The sequence below is a fragment of the Plectropomus leopardus genome, chromosome 2, assembly GCF_026936395.1.
Source record: "Plectropomus leopardus strain MGB_pleo_1.0 chromosome 2, ASM2693639v1, whole genome shotgun sequence".
In the NCBI taxonomy this organism is placed as follows: Eukaryota; Metazoa; Chordata; class Actinopteri; order Perciformes; family Serranidae; genus Plectropomus; species Plectropomus leopardus.
The window spans coordinates 17,710,007-17,716,972 of NC_142177.1; positions in this window are offsets into that span (position 1 = coordinate 17,710,007).

Sequence of the window (6,966 nt, forward strand, 5' to 3'; positions counted from 1 at the left end):
AGACATTTTTGCCATACTATAGCCTTGCTTTTTTGTCATTTTTTCAACATGCTATTTTATGTTGTTTTTAGCCATTTTTTGCAAGTTTAAATGCTATGGCGTGTTTCAGCACACGTTTTTATGATGTTTTGAGGTGTTTTCAGCTGTTTATTGGACATGTCCAATTTTGACATTTTTGCCATACTATAGCCTTGGTTTTTTGTCATTTTTTCGACATGCTTTTTTATGTTGTTTTTAGCCGTTTTCTCCAAGTTTTAATGCTATGGCGTGTCTCAGCACGCGTTTTCATGCTGTTTTGAGGTGTTTTCAGCTGTTTTTTGGACATGTCAATTTTTGACATTTTTGCCATACTATAGCCTTGCTTTTTTGTCATTTTTTCGACATGCTATTTTATGTTGTTTTTAGCCGTTTTCTGCAAGTTTTAATGCTATGGCGTGTCTCAGCACGCTATTTTATGACGTTTTGAGGCGTTTTCAGCTGTTTCTTGGACATGTCAATTTTTGACATTTTTGCCATACTATAGCCTTGCTTTTTTGTCATTTTTTCAACATGCTATTTTGTGTTGTTTTTAGCCATTTTTTGCAAGTTTTAATGCTATGGCGTATCTCAGCACGCGTTTTTCATGCTTTTTTGAGGTGTTTTCAGATGTTTTTTGGACATGTCAATTTTAGATATTTTTGCCATACTATAGCCTTGCTTTGTTGTTATTTTTTCAACATGCTATTTTATGTTGTTTTTAGCCATTTTTTGCAAGTTTAAATGCTATGGCGTGTCTCAGCACGCTATTTTATGATGTTTTGAGGTGTTTCCAGCCTTTTTTGGGACATGTCCAATTTTGACATTTTTGCCATACTATAGCCTTGCCTTGATGTTATTTTTTCAAAATGGTATTTTATGTTGTTTTTAGCCGTTTTTTGCAAGTTTAAATGCTATGGCATTTCTCAGCACACGATTTTATGATGTTTTGAGGTGTTTCCAGCCTTTTTTGGGATATGTCCAATTTTGAAATTTTTGCCATACTATAGCCTTGCTTTGTTGTTATTTTTTCAACATGCTATTTTATGTTGTTTTTAGGCATTTTTTGCAAATTTAAATGATATGGCGTACCTCAGAAGACGTTTTTATGCTGGTTTGAGGTGTTTTCAGTTGTTTTTTGGACATGTCCATTTTTGACATTTTTGCCATACTATAGCCTTGCTTTTTTGTCACTTTTTCGACATGCTATTTTATATTGTTTTTAGCCATTTTTTGCAAGTTTTAATGCTATGGCGTGTCTCAGCACGCCTTTTTATGATGTTTTGAGTTTTTTCCAGCCTTTTTTGGGACATGTCAATTTTTTACATTTTTGCCATACTATAGCCTTGTTTTTTTGTCATTTTTTCGACATGCTTTTTTATGTTGTTTTTAGCCATTTTCTGCAAGTTTAAATGCTATGGCGTGTTTCAGCACACGTTTTTATGATGTTTTGAGGTGTTTTCAGCTGTTTTTTGGACATGTCAATTTTTGACATTTTTGCCATACTATAGCCTTGCTTTTTTGTCATTTTTTCAACATGCTATTTTATGTTGTTTTTAGCCATTTTCTGCAAGTTTAAATGCTATGGCGTGTCTCAGCACGCGTTTTCATGCTGTTTTGAGGTGTTTCCAGCCTTTTTTGAGACAAATCAATTTTTGACATTTTTGCCATACTATAGCCTTGCTTTTTTGTCATTTTTTCAACATGCTATTTTATATTGTTTTTAGCCATTTTCTGCAAATTTTAATGCTATGGCGTATCTCAGCACGCGTTTTTCATGCTTTTTTGAGGTGTTTTCAGATGTTTTTTGGACATGTCAATTTTTGACATTTTTGCCATACTATAGCCTTGCTTTTTTGTCATTTTTTCAACATGCTATTTTAAGTTGTTTTTAGCCATTTTCTGCAAGTTTAAATGCTATGGCATTTCTCAGCACGCTATTTTATGATGTTTTGAGGTGTTTCCAGCCTTTTTTGAGACATGTCAATTTTTGACATTTTTGCCATACTATAGCCTTGGTTTTTTGTCATTTTTTCAACATACTATTTTATGTTGTTTTTAGCCATTTTTTGCAAGTTTTAATGCTATGGCGTGTCTCAGCACGCTGCTTTTCATGCTGTTTTGAGGTGTTTTCAGCTGTCTCTTGGACATGTCCAATTTTGACATTTTTGCCATACTATAGCCTTGCTTTTTTGTCATTTTTTCGACATGCTATTTTAAGTTGTTTTTAGCCGTTTTCTGCAAGTTTTAATGCTATGGCGTGTTTCAGCACATGTTTTTATGATGTTTTGAGGTGTTTTCAGCTGTCTCTTGGACATGTCCAATTTTGACTTTTTTGCCATACTATAGCCTTGCTTTTTTGTCATTTTTTCGACATGCTATTTTAAGTTGTTTTTAGCCGTTTTCTGCAAGTTTTAATGCTATGGCGTGTCTCAGCACGCTATTTTATGATGTTTTGAGGTGTTTCCAGCCTTTTTTGGGATATGTCCAATTTTGACATTTTTGCCATACTATAGCCTTGCTTTTTTGTCATTTTTTCGACATGCTATTTTAAGTTGTTTTTAGCTGTTTTCTCCAAGTTTTAATGCTATGGCGTGTTTCAGCACATGTTTTCATGCTGTTTTGAGGTGTTTTCAGTTGTTTTTTTTTGACATGTCAATTTTTGACATTTTTGCCATACTATAGCCTTGCTTTTTTGTCATTTTTTTGACATGCTATTTTAAGTTGTTTTAGCCATTTTTGCAAGTTTTAATGCTATGGCGTGTCTCAGAACGCTATTTTATGATATTTTGAGGTGTTTCCAGCCTTTTTTGGGACATGTCCAATTTTGACATTTTTGCCATACTATAGCCTTGCTTTTTTGTCATGTTTTCGACAGGCTATTTTAAGTTGTTTTTAGCTGTTTTCTGCAAGTTTTAATACTATGGCGTGTCTCAGCACGCGTTTTATGCTGTTTTGAAGTGTTTTCAGCTGTTTTTGGGATATGTCCAATTTTGACATTTTTGCCATACTATAGCCTTGCTTTTTTGTCATTTTTTCGACATGCTATTTTAAGTTGTTTTTAGCCAATTTTTGCAAGTTTTAATGCTATGGCGTGTCTCAGCACGCGTTTTCATGCTGTTTTGAGGTGTTTTCAGTTGTTTTTTGGACATGTCAATTTTTGACATTTTTGCCATACTATAGCCTTGCTTTTTTGTCATTTTATCGACATGCTATTTTAAGTTGTTTTCAGCTGTTTTCTGCAAGTTTTAATGCTATGGCGTGTTTCAGCACACGTTTTTATGATGTTTTGAGGTGTTTCCAGCCTTTTTTGAGACATGTCAGTTTTTGACATTTTTGCCATACTATAGCCTTGGTTTTTTTGTCATTTTTTCAACATGCTATTTTATGTTGTTTTTAGCCGTTTTCTCCAAGTTTTAAAGCTATGGCGTGTCTCAGCACGTTATTTTATGATGTTTTGAGGTGTTTCCAGCCTTTTTAGGATATGTCCAGTTTTGACATTTTTGCCATACTATAGCCTTGCTTTTTTGTCATTTTTTCAACATGCTATTTTATGTTGTTTTTAGCCATTTTCTGCAAGTTTTAATGCTATGGCGTGTCTCAGCACGCGTTTTCATGCTGTTTTGAGGTGTTTTCAGTTGTTTTTTGGACATTTCAATTTTTGACATTTTTGCCATACTATAGCCTTGCTTTTTTTCATTTTTTCAACATGCTATTTTATGTTGTTTTTAGCTGTTTTCTCCGAGTTTTAATGCTATGGCGTGTTTCAGCACACGTTTTTATGATGTTTTGAGGTGTTTCCAGCCTTTTTTGGACATGTCAATTTTTGACATTTTTGCCATACTATAGCCTTGCTTTTTTGTCATTTTTCAACATGCTATTTTAAGTTGTTTTTAGCCATTTTCTGCATGTTTAAATGCTATGGCATTTCTCAGCACGCTATTTTATGATGTTTTGAGGTGTTTCTAGCCTTTTTGTGACATGTCAATTTTTGACATTTTTGCCATACTATAGCCTTGGTTTTTTGTCATTTTTTCAACATACTATTTTATGTTGTTTTTAGCCATTTTTTGCAAGTTTTAATGCTATGGCGTGTCTCAGCACGCGTTTTCATGCTGTTTTGAGGTGTTTTCAGCTGTCTCTTGGACATGTCCAATTTTGACATTTTTGCCATACTATAGCCTTGCTTTTTTGTCATTTTTTCGACATGCTATTTTAAGTTGTTTTTAGCCGTTTTCTGCAAGTTTTAATGCTATGGCGTGTCTCAGCACGCTATTTTATGATGTTTTGAGGTGTTTCCAGCCTTTTTTGGGATATGTCCAATTTTGACATTTTTGCCATACTATAGCCTTGCTTTTTTGTCATTTTTTCAACATGCTATTTTATGTTGTTTTTAGCCATTTTTTGCAAGTTTTAATGCTATGGCGTGTCTCAGCACGCTATTTTATGATGTTTTGAGGTGTTTCCAGCCTTTTTGAGACATGTCAATTTTTGACATTTTGCCATACTATAGCCTTGCTTTTTGTCATTTTTTGACATGCTATTTTATGTTGTTTTAGCTGTTTTCTCCAAGTTTTAATGCTATGGCGTGTTTCAGCACGTTTTCATGCTGTTTTGAGGTGTTTTCAGTTGTTTTTTTTGACATGTCAATTTTTGACATTTTTGCCATACTATAGCCTTGCTTTTTTGTCATTTTTTTGACATGCTATTTTAAGTTGTTTTTAGCCATTTTTTGCAAGTTTTAATGCTATGGCGTGTCTCAGAACGCTATTTTATGATATTTTGAGGTGTTTCCAGCCTTTTTTGGGACATGTCCAATTTTGACATTTTTGCCATACTATAGCCTTGCTTTTTTGTCATTTTCTCGACATGCTATTTTATGTTGTTTTAAGCCATTTTCTGCAAGTTTTAATGCTATGGCGTGTCTCAGCACGCGTTTTTATGCTGTTTTGAGGTGTTTCCAGCCTTTTTTGGGATATGTCCAATTTTGACATTTTTGCCATACTATAGCCTTGCTTTTTTGTCATTTTTTCAACATACTATTTTATGTTGTTTTTAGCCATTTTTTGCAAGTTTTAATGCTATGGCGTGTCTCAGCACGCGTTTTCATGCTGTTTTGAGGCGTTTTCAGCTGTCTCTTGGACATGTCCAATTTTGACATTTTTGCCATACTATAGCCTTGCTTTTTGTCATTTTTTCGACATGCTATTTTAAGTTGTTTTTAGCCGTTTTCTGCAAGTTTTAATGCTATGGCGTGTCTCAGCACGCGTTTTCATGCTGTTTTGAGGTGTTTTCAGCTGTCTCTTGGACATGTCCAATTTTGACATTTTTGCCATACTATAGCCTTGCTTTTTTGTCATTTTTTCGACATGCTATTTTAAGTTGTTTTTAGCCGTTTTCTGTAAGTTTTAATGCTATGGCGTGTCTCAGCACGCTATTTTATGATGTTTTGAGGTGTTTCCAGCCTTTTTTGGGATATGTCCAATTTTGACATTTTTGCCATACTATAGCCTTGGTTTTTTTGTCAGTTTTTCAACATGTTATTTTATGATGTTTTTAGCCATATTTTGCAAGTTTTAATGCTATGGTGTGTCTCAGCACGCTATTTTATGATGTTTTGAGGTGTTTCCAGCCTTTTTTGAGACATGTCAATTTTTGACATTTTTGCCATACTATAGCCTTGCTTTTTAGTCATTTTTTCGACATGCTATTTTAAGTTGTTTTTAGCTGTTTTCTCCAAGTTTTAATGCTATGGCGTGTTTCAGCACGTTTTCATGCTGTTTTGAGGTGTTTTCAGTTGTTTTTTTTGACATGTCAATTTTTGACATTTTTGCCATACTATAGCCTTGCTTTTTTGTCATTTTTTTGACATGCTATTTTAAGTTGTTTTTAGCCATTTTTTGCAAGTTTTAATGCTATGGCGTGTCTCAGAACGCTATTTTATTATGTTTTGAGGTGTTTCCAGCCTTTTTTGGGACATGTCCAATTTTGACATTTTTGCCATACTATAGCCTTGCTTTTTTGTCATTTTTTCGACAGGCTATTTTAAGTTGTTTTTAGCCGTTTTCTGCAAGTTTTAATGCTATAGCGTGTCTCAGCACGCGTTTTTATGCTGTTTTGAGGTGTTTCCAGCCTTTTTTGGGATATGTCCAATTTTGACATTTTTGCCATACTATAGCCTTGCTTTGTTGTTATTTTTTCAACATACTATTTTATGTTGTTTTTAGCCATTTTTTGCAAGTTTTAATGCTATGGCGTGTCTCAGCACGCGTTTTCATGCTGTTTTGAGGCGTTTTCAGCTGTCTCTTGGACATGTCCAATTTTGACATTTTTGCCATACTATAGCCTTGCTTTTTTGTCATTTTTTCGACATGCTATTTTAAGTTGTTTTTAGCCGTTTTCTGCAAGTTTTAATGCTATGGCGTGTCTCAGCACGCGTTTTCATGCTGTTTTGAGGTGTTTTCAGTTGTTTTTTGGACATGTCCAATTTTGACATTTTTGCCATACTATAGCCTTGCTTTTTTGTCATTTTTTCGACATGCTATTTTAAGTTGTTTTTAGCCGTTTTCTGCAAGTTTTAATGCTATGGCGTGTCTCAGCACGCTATTTTATGATGTTTTGAGGTGTTTCCAGCCTTTTTTGGGATATGTCCAATTTTGACATTTTTGCCATACTATAGCCTTGCTTTTTTGTCATTTTTTCAACATGCTATTTTATGTTGTTCTTAGCCATTTTTTGCAAGTTTTAATGCTATGGCGTGTCTCAGCACGTTATTTTATGATGTTTTGAGGTGTTTCCAGCCTTTTTTGAGACATGTCAATTTTTGACATTTTTGCCATACTATAGCCTTGCTTTTTTGTCATTTTTCAACATGCTATTTTAAGTTGTTTTTAGCCATTTTCTGCATGTTTTAATGCTATGGGATTTCTCAGCATGTTTTCATGCTGTTTT